At 39.8% G+C, this 21,510-nt stretch overlaps 1 long non-coding RNA gene across 1 annotated transcript; it reads left to right on the forward strand.

Annotated features, from left to right (window-relative positions):
* The first annotated feature begins 670 nt into the window (after positions 1-670).
* Positions 671-20,639, forward strand: LOC130862089 (uncharacterized). Its single transcript, XR_009055616.1, has 4 exons — positions 671-787; positions 18,666-18,827; positions 19,671-19,766; positions 20,220-20,639. It is a non-coding gene; the product is annotated as an uncharacterized LOC130862089 (long non-coding RNA).
* The last annotated feature ends 871 nt before the right edge of the window (positions 20,640-21,510 follow it).

The raw sequence follows: 21,510 nt of genomic DNA on the forward strand, positions 1-21,510 counted from the left end.
CAGTTCTACATGAAAAATCTGTGACTCTCATAAACACAAACATTGCTTCAGCTGTTAATACTAAATTGGTTCACAGGTTAAAAATGAAGAATGAGGGATTATGCTGTTTCCATATGTTCTGGGACTTCTATTCCTGGAGATCTGGAATTACCGACTATCAGGGTGCAGGACATAGCGTTAATAAAAGGAAAGTTCTCGGTGGAAGAAGAACTCCCCAACCTCTCATATTTACAGTCACTATCAGGTACTGAATACTCGATGAAGACATAAACTTTACATACTGCTTGTCCTTTGCTTTTCTCTTCACCATAACTCAAGTAAGAAAAGAATCACCAGAAGTTTAGCTCCGCTTTGCTGTACTGGGTATTCACCTCTGAAATCTCTAGGGATTTCCCCAGTTTAGAAATATTTCTGATAAAAAATTAAATATGAATGATATTTATTCATAATTAACTTCATCATGCCGATGTGTAAACCCCGTGAATGTAAAGCATATGTAAGAGTAGCGCAGAAATGCTATTATATATAAAGTCATCACTTCTAACAAATAGTGAAAATTCATATGAGTACACATTAAGTTCTTTGTGTTATAGAAGGGCAAGTAAATATGACCAGGCTTATGCACAATATGATTACAGTTCACTTGGAGATAAAACATATGCCTACAAACATGGACTGGGTGCTATCATTACAGACTAAAGAAGAAGTTGATTTAGCCCAGGACTGGGGGGAAAAAAGCATCCTAAAAGAGATGAGATTGGATGGAATGGTCAGATGTGGAGAAAAGGTAAGTGAAAAGAATTTTTGTTTACCTTAGCCCAAACTAGTAGTATCTTGTCTTTAGAGCATGAGAGATGGCTCAATGGCTAAAAGCTTCATATTGTTCTTCCGGAGGACCTAAATTCAGTTCTCAACAACCATGTCACATTGCTCAAAACCACCCATAACTCCAGCTCCTGGGATATCCAATGCCTTTATCCTACAAATGCACATACCCACACTCTGATACACACATACACACACACACACACACACATTTTAAAATAATAAAAATAAATCTTTAATGTTAAGGAAAGAGCTATAATTTGTTTGAAATCTTACGTATGATTACAGATTCGTATATCTGTAATAAGTTGAGTCACTGCTAATAAACCCAATTTAGACCACAAACTAACAATGGCAGGATTTGTGTGCTATTGTTCAAGTTTTGATTTTTAGATTGTTAGCATAGCAGGTAGCATGCTAGACTTTGTATATCACATAGTTACTAAGTGGATGGGACAGTTCAGGCACTTCATTTATTCAGCCCCCTTGCCTATGAGGCCAATGACAGCCGTATCCTTGTAAAGATGGAGTAGCTTACCCATGGCAGTTTGGGGCTGATTTTGATTGTTTTTGTCTGGTTTTCCTTTGTTGTTGTTCTGGAACCAACCAAAGGCTCTCACAATTAACACAACTTTCTGAAGCAAGCTTTTAGGCTTTTGACCTCCCAGAAGAAAAGTTAAAAGTGGCAAAGGAGCTGTAAGGAAGTCAGCTGCAGGAGGTTCTCTTCTGAGAACAGCTGGTGTATTGGTTACTTTTCTGCTGCTGTGATAAAACTCAATGACTTCAGCATTTTATACAAAAAAAAAAAAAAGAGTTCATTCATGGTTATGATTCTGGGACTCAGAGTCCATGGTGGTGATATGGAGACAGCAAGCAACAGGCATGGCCACTGAAGAAGCATCTGAGCTCACATCACAAACCACATGCAAGAGGCAGAGACAACACACTAGATACAGCAAGATTCCTTAAAGTCTCAAAGTCCAACTCCAGTGAGATACTTCTGCCAGCAAGGCCACATTTCTTAAAACTCCCAGACAGTGCTGCCAACTGGGGACTAAGAGATCAATGTCTGAGACTACAGAGGACATCTCATTCAAACCGCCACAGCTGTCAAATCCTTTTCTCAGATCAGTCCCTTTACAGGAAACAGCAAAGCCACCAAGCCTACTCATCGACAATACCATGGCTTCCCAAATATTCTCAAGTACTATCTGCTGGCTCCTGACTTTCTGTAAGAGATGGTTGGTTTCTCACTGTTTCGGTTGGGTCTGTTGAGAATGCTTTAAAAGTCATAACCAAAAACGTAACCGAGAATCTTTATCTCACCCTACATATTGGCCGTGGTGAGATCAAACATCCTTAGCATCTGTCTCTGTGATGGAGAATGGTAAGATGTTCATATTTTCCCAGTGGATCTTAGGGGATGTGTTGAAATGGGTTCAGAGGGAGAAGATAACCGGAAGAGTACAGAACAAAAAGAAGGCAGAATACAGATGGGAAAATATCATGGTGAGCTGATAGCAGAAAGCTTTGATCACTAAAACAGTGTGTCAATCACTTTGTAAAAAATGGAAAATACATTCAGGGTGAAATCATATTAGTAGTAAAGACAGCCACTTACTTTAGAATTAGAAAATGGGAGCACATAGGACCTGGAAGGAGGAGCCTGGCAGAAGATACTGTCACAGTACTAGGCCACCGGGAGCCTACACCTGAGGCCACTTGATGAAATTCTGACTGCCCCTCCCCGTTGATTGATTTTGATTCATTTGGCCTTTATATCTAAGATAGAAAGACTTTTAAAATGTGGTCTCCCACCCTAAAGTAAAATCTAGTAAATTCTCAAGGTGACTGTATTCTCATAGACACAGGAAATTCGGGATTGAATGAAACCTCACAACTTCGCATTGCTCAGTAGAATATTATATTGGCTGCCAAGTAGCACCATTCAAAGCTCTGTTCTCCTGGCCTCCTAAGTGGCTGGTGTTACATTGCCCTACCATCTCCCCATCCTCATCCTGGAGAGGCTTGATCATCATCAGATAAACACTGGGAGGGAATCCATAATTACACAATTCATTATGTGTAGTGATTAAACAAGATCAGACCCAAAGTAGTTCGTTCGCCTTGGGCCACTTGAGACAGCTGAAAATACAATGGATTCATGTATTAATGAAAATTCGAGCATGGGCCATCACATCTCTGGTGTGGTAACTATTGTTAGTTGTCCACATGACACCCTTGGGATCTCAGTTGAGGAACTACCTCCATCTGATTAGACCGGGGGACGTTTTCTTGATAACTAATTGTGGAGGAAGACCCAGCAAACCGTAGTGTTATCCCTGGGTAAGTAGGCCTGCGGTGTGTGAGAAAGGCAGCTGAGCAAGCTAAACAGGTGTCTCTATAATTAGCGATACTGCTGACTGAGTAAATATTTAAAGAAGGTATTACATAGGAGAAATAGTTCTGTGTTAGATTGTCTGGGTCACAAATCTTTCATTGACTATCAGCTAATAGTGAGTAAAGACCTCGGCCATAGTCTTTTCTTCCTTAGATGATTCTTTTCTGATGAAACAATCTATTTAATAAGCTACAATCACGTTGCCCTTTTAGAAAATCCCTGGCACGGAGAAGGTGCCTGAAGAGTGTATGCTGGCAAATCAGCAGAGATTAGATGAGGTAACTTTTTAGTCTCCTAAAGACTGCACAATGTAAGTGTACTTTCCTGTGCTGAGCTTTTACATTGTCTAGAAGCCAGTGCCCCATTTGAATGAGTTTTTTAGAAATCCATAATAAAAGCCCATCCAAACAGCTTGAGATACCAAAGCATGGTGTCATCAAAAGGTACAGTAATTACGTAAAGGGGTCATCTTGGATTCTGCTTATACTGCATCTTTTAAATGAGCATCAGATTTTTCTCCAGGCAGTTGCTATTCCTACAAAAGCAAACACAGATGGTGTCCAAACGTCCTACTCAGTCCTTCTAGGCAAAAGCATTGATCAAATGCCACAGGTCAATGAAGACTCAGAGCAAACCCCCCACCTTGATGTCATGCAGCATGGTGACTTAGGCAAATAACCCTCTGTTGACAAATTCAAGGAATTGCTCACGAATAAAATATACTAATGACACAAACAAACTCCTAATTTTAAGTTTGACGAAAGAGCGATTTCTTTTGGGGGAAAAATCGCTTTGTCTTTTCCAATGAGCATCTCTAGGCAAAGAGAAACGAAGGCTTGGTTGCACACCTGTGTCTTGTAGTGCATGGGCACTCTGCCATTCCTTCTGACGTGGCCAAGCAGAGCAGAACGGAGATTCGTCTTGCTTATACTTGCCTTATAATCACACATCCTAAAAAAGAGCAAGCTTGCTTCCTGTGATTTCTACAGCTCAACCCTCTTCACTGGGTTTTGTAGTTTCTAGGTCTGCTTGCCCTTGAACCCAGTCCTTGCTGTTCCTCTAGCTCACTCAGTAAGGAGGAATCTGTTCTCTAGGGCTCCTTTCCCTCAGGTAATCCCAGGTGGTACAGCTTGTTCCTGCAAGTGAAGCCTCTGAAGACTGGAGATGGAACAGGCAGAAGACAGGGCCTTTTCCTGAGATTCACTCTGTCTCCTTCCCACTCCTGCCACAACTTTGTCTCTTTCTTGATCCCTCTCCACAGGCCTGTGTTCTGGCTCCCAGCATTTGGCATCCAGCTGTGCTGTGATAGCCCCTCTCCTCTGTTGTTCTCATCTAATCTAGGTGTGACTTACTCCAGGTACTGCTTTCTGGTTGATGCTATTTTATTGTTTTCTCTCTCACAGCTTCTCTTTCGGTGATTATCAATGCCCTGTTCATCTCAGTACCTGCATACTATCATTCAGATACTCCAAGTGAATCTGTATTTGCTAATTGATGACTGGTGGAGTCCAGGTTGGGTCTGGACTACCTGCTCTTACTGAATTCCTGGGGAAGAAAGACTGTGGACGGCGGTGTCTTTGCTGTCATCACCACTCCAGCCTCAGAGATGCTCCTGGTCAGGATCTCTGACAGACAATGTTCCCTTCAAGGCTCTCATCTTTTGCTTCATCACTGTGCCCTCTGAGCTCTGTCTGTGCTCCCCAGGGATGTCCAAGTATCTACTCCATTTACTGTCAGAACACACTCTACTGTTACACATGAGCAAAAACCTAGTCTATCCTTCCTTTCTGTAGAACATTCCCCATATATGTCACGGGTTTGATTTATCCTATCAAGAGTCAGTGCTCCCCACGAGTACAGTGGTTCTCAACCTGTGGGTCGGACGAATCCTTCACAGGGGTCATCTAAGACCCTCTGAAAACACAGATATTTACATTACAATTCATAACAGTAACACAATTATAGTTATAAAGTAGCAACGAAAATAATTTAATGGTTGGAGCTCACCCCAACATGAGGGACTGTACGAAAGAGCCACAGCGTTTGGAAGGTTGAGAACCACAGGTCTAGTGAGTCACAAAGGATAACAAGGTTCCTAGACTCCCCGATATGCAAACAGCAGAATTCGAATATATAGCATGTTACTTCTTATTCTAAAACCCTCTTCCTTTTTGCTTTCTTTCCAATGAAAGAAATGTGAGCTGTGGAACATGTCTGCTTCAAAAAGGTTTGAATTGTAGTTATTCGCCTGTCTTACACCAAAAGTGTCAAGCTGTTGGTCTGCAACCTTGGACTTTGTTAAGCCTTCGTAGGATGCTGAACATTGTAGCTTATGCCAATGTCAAGTTTCTAAAAATAGCCCTGTGTGGAGATTTCCCTCACTCCTTTCACACACACACACACACACACACACACCATTCCATTGCTCTACTTCCCCTCCTCAAAGGACCTTTTTCCTCCCAGTTTCTCTTGTTAGGCTCACTGAACTCTCCCATTCACAGTTTGGGTGGTGATGCTTGCGACATCTTGCTCGTGCTTCAACGGAGCACTATCTGAAATGTGATTTCCCTTTCCTGTCAGATGTGAGTCTCCATAATAACAAGTCTATCTTGACTGCCTACATCTACTGCCCAGAAACTTCCCTGACACTTAGGTGTCGTTTAAAACATGTTTGCTGAGCTAGTAAAATAGCACTGAGAGCTCTGGGGTCTCACATGCTAGGTCAAAATTACTATGAGCACTTGGCAAGAAAGTGTTTTGTTGCTCTTCGTTCTTTAAGTCATATTTTAACAACAAACTCGTTATTTTTCTAAGACGTGGTGTTTGTTCCCTGCTCATAAAGATACTTGCATCTTTGTTGAACAATTGCGACATAGCAAAGAAATAAAAGTACTTTAGCAGCTTCAGATGCTCAAATCTGTTCTTGCTTATATTCTCTTCCATCTTCCACAGAAGTTACATCCTCTCTCTGAGTCTGTCTGACTAAATTTAAGCCTCATTTCCATGTCCATCTAAATATGTCCTCAGTGCCTCCACCATCAATTGAGCAAATGCCGCGTCTCTAACTCATTTCCTTTCATAGGACGAGCTCCGCCATGCTCTGTTTAGTCAATTATAATGGCTGTCTCTGCACACGGTGGCCCACCACCTCCAGTGGCATTTGTTTATTCGCTCCAATTAGACCCAGAGCTTTACAGACAGAAGGATTTTTTCTTTTGTTCTTCACAGTAAACGCTTGTGAATTGAATGTCTTCTAGATTTTCCTGCTCTCTGTGCTAGTGTCTTAGTGCTTTAGCAAGTAAACATACTGGGTACTAACACTATTCATAGGTCCACTCTAAGTGGGTGTTGGTGGCCTACAGTGAGCACAGGTTAGAGTGGTTCCTTCTCCAGCTACTCTGTGGGCTAAGCCTGGCAGCCCAGGGACTGCAGAGTGAGGCTGGGGACAGCCTGGTCCCCATAGTGAACATATCCTGGAATATAGTGAATTCCAGGACAGTTTGCACTATATAGAGACCCTGTCTCAATACAAACAAATAACAACAACAAATGAGAAGAAGAAGAAGAAGAAGAAGAAGAAGAAGAAGAAGAAGAAGAAGAAGAAGAAGAAGAAGAAGAAGAAGAAGTATCCTTAAATTGCTCTCCCTAGAGACTCAGCCTTACCCTTCTAGAAACTAACCCTTTTCTTCCAAATACATAATGATATTTTATATATATATATGTATATATATACACATATATATATAAAATCTGTATATGTGATAAGCATATAAAGAAAATGTAGAATTTAAAACATAATTTTATAAAATATATTAGTATACATAAAGTAAGTTATGTGTAACGAGCATATTTAAAATACAGCTGTATGTGTGTTTGTATAAATGTGTGTTGTCTGTTTGATTTGTTTCCCTCCACAGATTTTCTGTACCTAAGCTGTTGTCACCAGTAAACACCAAGCCTAACACAAACCCTAGCACATGGTAGTATCCATAAATATTCATTGAGGGATGAATCTGTGGACGTCAGCAGCTTTCTCTAATCATTAATTACATCAACTCTTACATAGTCTTGAGCAAAAATAGTGTAGGAAGACTAAAACTAGGAACCCCTTAAAAATGCTTTTTGTGTCTCTTCTGAAGATTCTTGGGTCTATGATCTGCCTCTCCAGGGGAAAGCCTCCCATTCTTCTTGGTTTGTTTTCAGCTTGACAATAAGAAATAGGTGAGAAACCGTCTGCTGTTCACGCCTGTGCCTGCCCACTAATAGAGAAGCCACAGATGTCCCGGTAGAACACCTGCCAATGAAACCCTGCTGTCCAGCCAGTGAGGTGGAAAAGTAAGTGAGCACTTTCGCTCATTCTGCTGTGACATCCTGCTTCTGCTAAACAGTCCAGTCTGGACATCTTCAAAACACACCTAGAGCTTATATGAGTGTTTGTTCATTGTCACAAGGAGAGGCCGTTTGTTGGTTCCCAGCTGCTCAGCCCCAAAATAATCACACAGAAATTATATTATTTAAATCACTGCTTGGCCCATTAGCACTAGCTTCTTATTGGCTAACTCTTACATCTTAATTTAACTCATCTCCATTAATCTGTGCATCACCACAAGGTCGTTCCTACCAGCAAGGTTTCAGTGCATCTGTCTTGACCTGGGCTACATGGCTTCTCATTGATTCCGCCTCCTTTCTCCCAGCACTCAGTTTAGTTTTCTCTGCCTACCTCTATTCCCTGTGCAGGCCCAGGACAGTTTCTTTGTTAACCAATGGTATTCGCAGCGTATAGAGGAGAATCCCACATCAGTTCATTTATCATAAATCAAACTCCTTAGGACAGAGGAAGAAGGCAATATAATTACAAGCTCAGCCTGTAGAGCATACTGAACCAGACCACCTGGTTTCCAGTTCTGGCCTCATACCTTCCTAAGTGGTAGATTGCAAGTAAGTGGTAATCTCTTCCTTTTCTTCTCTCTCTCTTCCTTCTTTCCTCAGCTGAGATCATAAAATCACTGAATTCATAGGACTTCATCCTGGAAATAAAAAAACAGACCACACGGAGCCTTTGAAATCACATCTAACATGTTTAATAATGGTTCATCAGTCATTTTGTCATTTTTATAATTACTTTTGTCTGTTGCCATCCTGAAATTAAGATAGGATTGCTGGTAATGCATGATGATTACATTTCCCGTGGAGAAATGAAAAACACATATAAGTAATGGCAAGAATTGAAAGGCAGCATCTCCAAAGTTGTGGGTGAAACATAAAAAGTGCATATGAAAGACAGGATTATCTGCTTGTTCTCTTTAATTCTTGCCCTGATAGAAAATATGACTTCATATATCTGTCAAGAACCTAACAAAGACTACTCTTCCAGCATCTCCCACTGTCTAAGCAATTTGGAGGACAATGAATCATCATCCACTCCACAATCAGCTCAGCACAGCTAAGGAGTTTCCACTGACTTAAATCGGTGGTTAGCAAACTTCCTCACTCAAAGGCTGCTTGAACCTTTTCCCTCCATCCTAAAGGGTGTAATTACATTCTCCCTGTATATCATTATAAATAGCACTATTCGTCCTTAAAATAAGAGACCCTCTCACAGTTGTCTGTGCTCTTTCCTGTTTTTATTCTTTATGAATATGTGTGTGATTCACTTAATACATACTTAGTTAGGGTCTACGATGGGCACGGAACTGAGCTAGATACCTGCTATAAAAACAACTGTGAAACACAAACAAAGCAGCCATGAACAAATAGAGTTTTCCATGAAGCCTAGGTCTAACCACAGCAATAAGTTGAATGCTTTAGATGATATGATGAAGTTGGGAAGTTTGAACCCTATCTTAGGCCAATACACTGACATTTAAGCAATGTCTTAAGACAGAAAAGAGGCAGGCATTCAAATTCCTGGGAAGACTCCCATGGCATACAGAAAGAACAGCAGTGCAGGTGTCATGGTGTGGATTAAGCATGCATTTCTGCATCTGTAGTGGGACATGGAGAGCTTTAGAGAATGACCTCAGGATAGCATGGAGGAGCAAGTGGTAGTCAGAGAACGCAACTTGTGGCATGAGTGTTCTTAATGTAGAACATAGCACTATGAGAGGTTATTTAAACAGGTTACTGTCACTCAATGGGGCTGGAGAGATGGCTCAGTAATAAAGAGCACTGGCTGCTCTTCTAAAGGTGCTGAGTTCACTTCCCAACAACCACATGGTAGCTCACAACCACCTGTAATGAGGTCTGGTGCCCTCTTGAGGAAGAGACCTGATCATTCATCCTCATCAACTTAGACCATGAAACCCAATGTGGACAAGTTCAACAGAACCACCATACATGGGCTGTCCATGCATGCTTCAGCATTGCCAGCGCATAGATTTCATTTTTTTCAGTGTGGCTTAATACATATTATAGTAGATGCCCCTGATTACTTTATGGAGAATAAGGGGGAAGAGGGTATAAATAAAATTAGAAGACAACTACAATAGCAGAGCAAGCCAGAGAAGATGCTGGTGGTTCAGACTTGGGGAGCTGGACAGAAGACATGCTTAGGAGTGATTGAACTGGAAGAGGAATAACCATATGAGATCCTAAAGTGTCTGCTTCATGTGTTGGGTGACAGTCCCACTTGAAAGGAAAAACAAATAGTAATGAGTTCTATATTAATAAGGTCTTCTCATGATATGATTTTGTATTATAAAGATCATCATCATCGTCAACAGAGATGCTAAGTAGCCATGGGATCACACTAGTGTGGAGTTCTTCTGTCAAAGGCCTCTACACCCTGGCCCCTCTGTTGTTCAACTCCTTCACTGCAGGGTGAGATCAGTTAGTTCAAAAGCACACCAGGAGATTAAAGACGAAGTGCCACACATGCATTTGTTTTTAAAAGTAGCTACATAAACAAATCTTTACCCATTTTAAGACATGCCTTTTCTGTGCTTCTTACCTAACCTGACTGCGCAGCTGCTGGCACCTGGAAAATTCTAGCTCAGATGTATTTGGATCTCTCTGACAGCTACTTCCACAATTTGATGCTTTCCTTTTTGTGGTTCCTTTGTCCTCCCCAACACCGTTCCATATCTCAGTCTCTGGACAAGACTTGAGGAGAAGGGGCATTTCCCTTCACCAGAAGCTAACAAAGCAGTCATTTAATCTTGTGTGTGTTACTGCCAACTTGGGGTCTTTTTATTCCCTGTTCTTTGTTTTGTTTTTGTTTTTCTGAAAACAAAACAGGGTTTCATTGTATAACAGCCGTAGCTGTCCCGGAACTCATTCTGTAGACCAGTCTGGCCTCGAACCCACAGGGATCTGCCTGCCCCTGTCTCCTGCCTTGTGTGCTGGGATTGAAAGCATGCACCACCGCTGCCCAGCTCACCTTGTGGTCTTATCACTGTTTCTAACCACTTTCAAATTCCATCAACCCCAAAGAAGCTCAAAGGGGAGGAGAGATCTTCCTTTAGATGCCTTTCTAGAAGAGATTAGCAGTGAGAATCAATGCTATTACTTCAGGAGCCTAGAGAATCTGGAGTCATGAATAAACCCAGAGGGCAAAATAGGGGACTTAGAGAAGAAACAAATGCAAATATAACCCCTGGGTCAGTGCCTGCCTCCTTTCAGTCATTCTGGCCATGCACTGGCTCCATTAGGACAAACTCTGTCTCCTCCACAACACAGCCACATAGGCTCCCTTCTCCCTGCCCTTGTAGTTTTCCCCTGGTTTTAACACATTACTGTAAGCATCTGGCTATTGTCTTCACCCAAAACTGTCCTTGAAAGCACAGTATGTGGTCATCTCTAAATTTCAAAGATCTAGCACATCTGGTGCAGAGTGCTGAGGGAATATATTTCTGGATGACTGGATGAAAATTGAATGAATGGATAAATGATATGGCCAAAGTAAAATAGAAACAGAAAAGTTAGTGGTGGCAGCGTGTTGATAGACTACAGGTGACTTGGGCAGGGGAAGACACCTTTAACTTTCATGGCGACAGTAGTATCCTCTACTACTTGTTACCCATGGCTTGCTCAGCCTGCTTTCTTATAGAATAAGGACCACCAGCCCAGGGATGGCACCACCCACAAAGGGCTGGCATCAATCACTAATTAAAATAAAATGCCCTATAGTCTCGCCTACAGCTGGATCTTATGCCGGCATTTTCTCAGCTGAGGATCCCGCCTCTCAATAATATAAATACTTCATAGCAAAAATAAGTAATGCAGCAAGGTGTTGTGGCACACGCCTGTTATAATCTTAGTACTTAGGAGGCAGAGGCGAAAGGATCTCTATGATTTCAAGGCCTCGCTTGTCTACATAGTGAGTTCCAAGACAGCCAGAGCTACATAGTGAAACACTATCTCGAATAGGAGCAATAATAATGAGTAAGCGAGATGCACACGGGATCAGTATGGCAAATTAAGTAATATAAAATTATTTACAAGGTCTCTAGACAGTTGGGAGCATAGTGCTTCCTTTATCCTTAGCTGTGCCAGAAGTTTGGGCATAAGACATGTTGCATATTTAATGCACACCTTTCAGTACAAAAGGAAAGATCAGCAAGTTTTGGACATTGTGAGAAGCAGCTGGATACTAAATTTTAAAATCTCACTAAGTGCATCTTAGAATTGATTTTCTGATCCATGTGTTGCAACCAATAATGGAAGCAAATTCATCTCCAGGGCCGAGAGTTATCAAGCGTTAGAGTTCTGTTTTAGGTATCACATTTATTCATAATTGTAGATAATTATGCATTAAATTACATATAAATCACATTTTTTGATTTATTGATACCTGTTTGTGAAAATACTGACTGTGGTTGGTTCTTTATTTAAGATATAATCCAATTTGATTACATTGTTTTTAGAATTTCAAACATGATTACTATATTTATGTCATTTCCAAACTACCCTTTATTTTTTCCTTTTTTTAATTTTACTGATTTTTATTGAGCTCTACATTTTTCTGTACTCCCCTCCCTGCCTCTCACCTCCCCTTCAACCTGCTCCCAAGGTTCCCATGCTCCCAATTTACTCAGGAGATCTTGTCTTTTTCTAATTCCCATGTAGATTAGATCTATAGATGGAACTAGAAAACATCATTTTGAGTGAGGTAACCCAGACCCAGAAAGACAATAATCACATGTACTGACTCATAAGTGGTTTTTAAACATGAAGCAAAGAAAAACAGCCCACAAATCACAATCCCAGAGAACCTAGACAACAATGAGGACCCCAAAAGAGTCAAACTACCCTTTAAACCCCTCCAACATCCCTCTAACATCCTCACAAAATTTCATAGTTTCTTCAAATGTGTGTGTGTGTGTATGTGTGTGTGTGTAAATACAGTCTGCTGAAATCCACTTAGTGTTGCTCATGTGTGTATGTGTTTAGGGCTGCACACTTGGGACTGATTATTCCCAGCAGCCACCTGTAGCTCATCATTTAGAAACGAGACTTGTGAGATTTTCCCCACCCACTTTGGGATGACAACTTGTGTTGTCATTGTGCAGATCTTGCTTAGATGGCCATATTGTTAGTTTCAGGGATACAAATCCCTGTCACAATATATAGATGAAGCAGTTTTGTAGTAGACGTCCTCGTCTTCTGACTCTTACATCTTTTACTAGCTCTTCTGTTTTGCTAGTTGAGACTAGGGTTTCTGTTATAGATGCATGAATTGAAGATGTGTACCCCAAGGTCAGTTCTTTTCACTTTAGCCAGTTGTAGATCTGTTACGGTCTTCAACAAAAAGAAACTACTTGCATGAGGAGAGACAGTGACTTTTTTATGTGGACATAAGCGTAAGTATTAAGAATGCAGTTGGGAGTTATATTTGTAGTCATATTTCATTTGTATTTTAATAAATAAAATTTGCCTAAAGTTCAGAGAATAAGACAGCCACACTGATCAGCCTTACAGACCAGGCAGTGGTGACACACATTTATTCCCAGTAGCCACGCTAGTTTGCTATAGAAACCTGGCGGTAGTGGTGCATACCTTTAATCCCAGCCCCAGAGAGGAATTTAAGATTGGAAGAGAGTGCTCTTGGTGTAGGAGGTTTTTCTGTCTACGTGTTGCTTTTATTGGTTGAATAAAGAAACTGCCTTGGCCTTTCATAGGGCAGCACTTAGGTAGGCAAAGTAGACAGAACTAAATGCTGGGATGAAGAAAGGGAGAGAGATGCCATGGAGTCGCCAGAGTCAGACATGCTGAATCTTTCCCGGTAAGCCACGACCTCATGGTGACATACAGATTATTAGAAATGGGTTAAATCAAGATGTGAGAGTTAGCCAATAAGATGCTAGAACTAATGGGTCTGGCAGTATTTTAAATGAATACAGTTTCTGTGTAATTATTTTGGGTGTAAGCTAGCCTGGCAGGACAGAACAAAGGGGCCCTGCTCTCCCTTCAACAAGCTCTCAGACACATCTCCTTACTGGAAGCAGGATCATCATTTCAGACTGAGGTCGAGGTAAGAGTCAGTGGCTGTTGTGCTTTTCTAACCTTCAGACTGAACCCCGATTTCTGTCTCTGGGTTTTTATTAATGGTGCTACATATGCTGGTTTAGGCAGCTGGCTGGCAAATTCTCCTCTCAGGTCTGTGACATCATCAGCCATGGTTAGTTTGGCTAGGTTTATAGCACCAGGCACGGATTCACTTCTACTGATCTGGTCCTACAACCAACTAAATGGATGTTGGAGGCCACCATGATACAAGCACTACTGTTGTTAACATTGGAGGTTTTGTGGCTCATGGGTTTTACAGCTGGGTAGGATGAGTGATGTTTTAATTTTTCTCTAGGAAGTCTGTAGAGCACCTTCAGATACTAGGCGAGCTAGTGCTCAGGGAGCAGGCTTCCAGGTCAGTTCCAACTTGATTCCTCCACTTTTTTAGTGAGAGTGTCTTACTTTCAGTTTGTGGGAGATAACCAAGGACAATAAATATAGCCTACAGTATTTAGAGAGTCTTTTTATTTCTTTAGCCAAGAACTAGAAGAGAGGTTTCCTATGGCACTGGGAGTTGTGTCAAATAGTCTATGGCACTTATAGGGGGTATTTATTACCCCAAGTGGTTTAACTATATATATGTATATGTATACATGTATATATTAACACACACTATATACCTATATATATAGATATCTAGTTGTGTGTGTATATATGTATATAGTATGTGCATTGATTTTTAAATAAGCATAAAATAATGTTTTCTTGTGGTCTTTTCAATCACCATTAATGTTTTTTGCTTTTCCCTCTTTCTCTGTATTGCCCTCCCTGCCTCCTCTCCAGCAAAATTTTAGGCCTATATAGCAAAATTCCCTCATACAAATTAATTAATGAAAATGTTGTCATTGAACATTTTCATAATGATTTACCACTTACAGAATAGTTTCATTATTATTTCTCAATAATCGTGTTATACCTTTAGAAGCCTAAAAGTTAAGGTAATAAATGAATACTTAAATATACATCATGTGTGTTTCTATTCTAGCTGTTCTTTCCTAAGAACTAAAATCAACTCAGATGTGCAAAAAATAAAAGAATAAATAAATAATGTGATGAACTTCCCACATTGCTTTAGGGCTGAAGTTCTTTCCTGGCAGATGAAGATGATGCTTTGGGTGCCATGTAACATCAGGATTTTTTCTAAACACTACAAAAAGCAGGTCAAAAGTATTTTCATCACTTTACAAGTTAATAAAAACAGAGTGGTGGTCTTTTATAGTCAACAAATCAGTCTTGCACGGTGATGCATATCTTTAATCCTACCGCTGAGGAGGCTGATACCAGAGGATTGTGAGAGCAGAGACAATTTAGGTTACAAACCAGATGTTCACGTTCAGAAAAAATAAAAACAAGGGCAATTGGCAATATGTTCTGCAGTATTTCCCCATAATTACCAGACATTCTCCTTCCCTACCTTCCTCTTCTCCTCCAAGGACACACACCTATTCCTCCATTATCTGGGACGCAAAGGCTCTGGATGTTTTAAACTACTTGGTAATACCATACCTTATGTAGTGTTCATGGCTGGGAAAGCACCATACAGCACCAGGTGCCCAGTTAGATAGCATTTCTGTAACTACTAAAGGGAAGATTATAGCTATATGAATATTAATATTCCACTGGGCTTCTGGAATTGGCCTGGCCAAGACCACACTAGTGATAAAACAAGCATCTTTCTAAGATATTGTACATTGCTGATTTCTCAATTATTAATTGGTATTAGATTATCTCTGCTTTATACATAAGGGAGCTGCCACTCATGGTAATTATACTTTAATAGGTTATCATGCTTCACAAGTCTCCCTCTGAACATAGAAGCATGCCATGCCTCTAGTAGTCCAGAAAATACTTTACTTATCTGAATATTCTTAAGGAATCCACCTGTCTACACCCAAGCTCCCTGGACCCTTCACATAGATATTGCTACCATTCATCTCAAGAGAAGAATTTTTCCAAATTTTTTGATATGTCTAATAATAAATTTATGATATTTAGCATATAAACTATGGAAATATAGATCCATACCAATCTATGCTTACACATGTGTACATATAGACACATGGGAGAATGTATGCAGACATATGCACACATTTATAGCATGATTTGCATATTCAAAGTGGTTCCCTTAAATGGCCACCTTAGGGAGCCATGTATTCCCCCCATGGCTCAGTTTTCCACAGCACAGTTTTGCAGTTGGTTTAGAGGAATCACATTTTAAGAATTCTCGCAATTATCTCATCTTTCCAGGGAGAATTTTTTTTTTCTGGAAACAAAACTGTTCAAAGCGAGTGGGAGCTGAAACTATCAAGCAAAGACATTAATTTTCTTATGCAATTTGAAATTGGTTCTGAGAGCAATTACAGAGACGGGTTTGTGCCACAGCATGTTGACTAATAGGCCCATGGGCACATGCCTGTGTTAGGGTACGACTCGCAATTTCTAGTTTTCAGATTAAAATAACTCATGACCATTTCATCGGAGGGGTGTAATCATGCATTCGGTGAAACAATTTAAAATACATGGAGTCCTTATGTAAAAGACAATGGAAAATAATGGCAAATATGAAAATTATGTTACATCTCTTTATTCAGGGCAAAAAATACCCACACACATTAAATCATTGCATAAAACCAATTAAAAAGTAGCTAGTTGCTGATGTAGGGAGAGGAAGGGCAATGCCATCTGTTTACATTCTGTTTAATCTTCTGAACAGCTCTTTAGTTATAGTCTCAGAACTCGAGCTTCTCATACACAGCAAAAAATGAAATGAAATAAAATAAAGGAAGTTATGAATGCCGACTTCAAGCAGACTTGGATTTGAACTCAGATGAACTCTATGCATGGAAGTAAGCTAATATGGCCAAGTCTTGTTCCTCATCTATAAAATTACAGGATTAAGAAGAGTAAATGAGAGCCGGGCAGTGGTGGCACATGCCTTTAATCCCAGCACTCAGGAGGAAGAGGCAGGCGGATCTCTGTGAGTTTGAGGCCAAGCTGGACTATAAGAGCTAGTTCCAGGACAGGCTCCAAAGCTACAGAGAAACCCTGTCTCAAAAGAAGAAGAAGAAGAAGAAGAAGAAGAAGAAGAAGAAGAAGAAGAGGAGGAGGAGGAGGAGGAGGAGGAGGAGGAGGAGGAGGAGGAGGAGGAGGAGGAGGAGGAGGAGGAGGAGGAGGAGGAGGAAGACGAGGGGGTGGGGGAGGGGGAAGGGGAGGAGGGGGAGGAGGAGGAAATGTAGCAGTAAAAATATTGTACTTGTCCCAATGCCTGGTACTCTACAATAATGACAATCATTTCACTACTAATTTTTAAAGTCATGCTTTTATGTTTTTGAGGACACTGCTTTTTCTTAAATCTCAATGTATCATTGCTTACGACTATTGGTATTCTGCCACCCACCTATTAACCAGTATTTGTAAAATATATCCTGCATACAGATCTGTGTCAGAGATTCAAGGTAAATCCTCTTCTCAGAGAGGTTATGTTTGACCCCGGGGTGAAGGTTATACTGCATCAGAACATATGACAGAGCCATATCCAAGGGAAGAACAGCCAGGGTGTATGGGCACCTCAGAGAGAAACAGGTTCATTCTGTCAGACAAGGAAATGCTTCATGCTTAGGTATTGTTGGTTGTGTTTTATTCTCTGCTCTTTTGGGGGCCCACCACCCAGCTCCCAAATTAAGACACAGAGACACATTATTACTTATGAATGCCTAGCCTCAGTTTGACTTATTTCTAGCCAGCTTTTCTTAAATTATCCTATTTATCTTTTACCTCTGGGCTTTTACCTTTTTTTTAAATATCTTTCTTTATTTCTTACTCTGTGGCTTGCTGTGTAGCTGGTAACTGACCCCTGATATCCTCTCTCCATTTCTCTTTCCTCGATCTACTCCTCCCAGATTTCTCCTCCTATTGATTCTGCCTGCCAGCCCAACCTAACCTTTCTCCTGCCTAATTAACCGTTCAGTTCTTTATCAGGCCAATCAGGTGTTTTAGACAGGCAAAGCAACACAACTTCACAGAGTTAAGCAAATGTAACATAAAAGAATGCAATACATCTTTGCATCATTAAACAAATGTTACAAAACATAAACAAATGCAATACATCTTCAATCAATATTCCACAACACTTAGGGAAAACGGGAGGGTATCTTGCGTAAAAAAGTTAAGAACATCTTGAAGCAAAGAAGAGTGACCCTAACAGTTGCATTAGGGAAATGCAGCTATTTCAGCTGACTTAATGTTTAAACGAAGTCTCTAAATGTAGACACTATAGGCATCTGAGTTCTTGGATGTTAAGAGAATAACAATGAATTTTACTTAGTAGGTGTTAATAAACTAATGAATATAGGGGACCTCAGTGGATGTTCACTTTCTCAGGAAGTCTAAGATGGAAGTTACCCATGCTGAATGGTGGAGAGAGAAAAGTTTAGAAGTAAGACTAACAGAAAAATCACTAAAGTGATTACAACATGTAACTGTTTTGGCTATAGTACAAGGAATAGCATATCACCCTCACTCTGCCAGTAATGAACGATGTTGTGTCTAATGTTATTCCCTAATGATTTTTTGTAATATTTAAAGCAAAGAGTGTCCTATAATTTAAAAATGATTATGTATTTACCTCTGATAAGGAACACTTTTGATATTCTATGCACCCTTTTCTTATACCATATGTTCTTAATGTTATCATTTATATATTTGTATACATATTCCTCTAGTTACACCAAATATGGCCCTTTATAATTTGTTCAAATACATATTCAAACAAAATCAACACTTTATCTTGGCTATCACATATATAACATATTATGGTCATGTTATTTGGTAGTTATTAGCATGATTCCCTATGTTTGTTTTTCTACACTGATTTGTTGGGTGATATTATGTCATGCTTTATAATTAAGCTGTCACACTATTTTCTGATCCTAAGGTAAAACTATGACACATCTGACCTTCATTCAGCTGGGTCATAAATACCATGTGCAGGACATCATACTGGATGACAAGCGTGGATCGCAGATGTCTGTAAAGCAGGTTCCCACCTCCCGGACTCTAGAATCTGGAGGAAAAATAATGATTAAAACACACAGAGGTAAGAATAAGTGATGGTCATATAAATTAGTTAAGAGGAAAATGTTACAGTGTTTTAGATGGAGGGGTAAACTAGAAGATGAGCTGAGCTATGGGGGGATTAAGCAGATCAGATGGGCAGGTTAGGCAATCAATAATTTAAGAGGAAGTTAGGTTAAGAGGAAATCAAAAGAGAGTTCACGATGAAATTTAAAACTGTAGTCAGAAGACTATGTGAAATGCATGGGGTACAGAAACAAATATCACATGGAGAAAATGAGAGATGTTTTCAAGGGAATCTGAATAAAATAAGCCATTCAATATGTGCAATATTTGCCTAAAATCATAAGGTCTGGCTTGGGAGAACATCGCATGGCAAGCAAAATAATTTGAATATTGTCTTCTAAAACAGGAGACTACAAGACCCATTCATTTTCTCCTTACATGGAAACTATTGGATATTATGTAAAATTGATATTTCATTAATAGGCAAAACACATCTGTTCATTTCACAAGAAACTTTAAAGTGGTTTATACATCCCAATAGCAGTAATTTTTAAATATTTATGACAAATTTGCAAGAAAACTGTGTGCTTTATTTTGCCCAACAACTAGGTGCTCCATTCTTAGAAAATCTAAACAAACTGGAATTGATTTAATCAACACCACAGCAGCAGACCACAAGACCTATACAAGGAAGAGTTAACTGTATCTTGGTATAAAATAAAAACCTAACAAACGTATCATGTGAAAAACTAGTAAACACATATCTGCCAAGATCAATTTTTCATCTATTATTAAAGTGTGTGTTTTCTTCCCACTGATGACAAATGTGAATTGACTCATAATATTTTTCCTTTACCAGAACAATACAGATTTTCATTATTGAAATATTCAAACGGCAACTGACATATTCAATTCATCAAAGAAAATATATGTTGGATATGACACAGTATTATTGGTAAGTAATTTCTTCCTGCATGTTTAGTCTTTGTTAAATTATGACTAAGATAGTCTATGTAATTTTACATTGTAAAATATTTTACAAAACCTGTATATGTCAAAAATTGTGCTAGGTTTTGTAGATAATAAACTCATATAGCAAATCATAGTATTCTAATGGTATACATTCAAGAATCTCACACTATACATACAACATACAACACAAACTATGCATACCACAGCATATTCACATATACACACACCAGTCATAAGCACATGAACACACATATACATACACACACCACATACATCAACACCACCATCAAGCAAAAGGATTAAAATAAAGAAATTATTTGCTTTGTGTTAAGGTTCCTCATTAGTGAAACTATAAACAATCAGATAAAATACTTCCTAGGACTGGAGAGCTGTCACTTCTTCAGCTATGACGAACAAAACTGTTTCCTGTCTGCAGATACTGCCAGAAGCCCAGGAAGAACTGAGGACAAAGCCCCTTGCAGCTTGAACTGCTGGATTAGAAGGAAATTTCTAAATGCAGTTTGCTAATGGAGACAACACGCTGCTGAGGAAATCGAGGGAAATTCATAGTGTGTGGTAGCTGATACAACTAACTCGAAATAAAGCACTTTCGGAGTACAAAATAACAAAAAGGTGATAAAGCTCAAATCTGTAAGAGAAATAGTTAAATACAAGTTGTGTTTAGGGGCTATGTAGCTTTCAGTGTTTTGGGGATAGATAATAAAAATGTATAAAGGAGCAATGCAACCCCTGGAATTATAAAAAGCAATCAAATTGTTGAGATCGTTAAATAAAAGGCTTTTTCTTTTCATTTTGTAGAAATGCTAATTGAATATACAAATGAAATTAATAAAACATGATTTTAGAAATGTCAATGGCGGTGTTAATCCATATAAGAGACCGCTTGAGGCATGTGATTCAATGAAGGGTGTATTCTGGAAGAAATTGGAGGTTCTGGGGACAGGCATCACAGTGGGTGATGAGCGGGAAGAGCAAGTATTCAGCTTTGGACTTTATGTCTGTGTCTGAGCCTGTAAGTTGCTGAGGTCATCTCATAGAGTTCACACCACAGTGGGGCTGCTCAGCAGGGTTTCTCAGTCACTCGGGGACCCTGTGTGGAAAGTTGCTGCTGATGTTATAGAATATTGAGGCCAAAGGTGGTGGGATTCAAATAGCAGCTCTGCAGTGACACAGAAAGTATGTGTCAGGGCTTTTGAATGGGCTCACTGAAGAAAAAATATTAAATTCTAAATCTTTGGAAAGAACAAGTGTTCAGAAAAATTTTTTTCTTGTGCATGTGTTTATGTCTCTGTTTTTCTGTATGTCTCGGTGTGTATAGCTGTGTCTGAGGTGCACTCCTTGTGATTGTAAGTGTACATGTGCACACATAGATTTGAAGCCCAGAGGTGGGTGCCAGGTCCTCAGTCACTTTCCACCTTAGTGTTTGACACAGAGTCTCTCTCATTGATCCTAGAACTCACCAATTAAACAAGGTTGGTGGCCACCAAGCCTCAAGGATTCTCCACCCTACCTTCCAGGACAAAGTTACTATATGGAGCCTTTTATGTGGATGTTGGGGATGTGAAGGCAGGTCCTCATGCTCCATGGTAGGCACTCTGCCTACTGAGCCATCTCCCCAGTCCCTGATGAAGATTTTTCAATTTAATATTAGTTCTTGTTAAGGGTCTCATCAGGCAGCGCCATGGCTCCACATCTCTCAAATACTT

This window comes from Chionomys nivalis, chromosome 19 (genome assembly GCF_950005125.1).
Source record: "Chionomys nivalis chromosome 19, mChiNiv1.1, whole genome shotgun sequence".
In the NCBI taxonomy this organism is placed as follows: Eukaryota; Metazoa; Chordata; class Mammalia; order Rodentia; family Cricetidae; genus Chionomys; species Chionomys nivalis.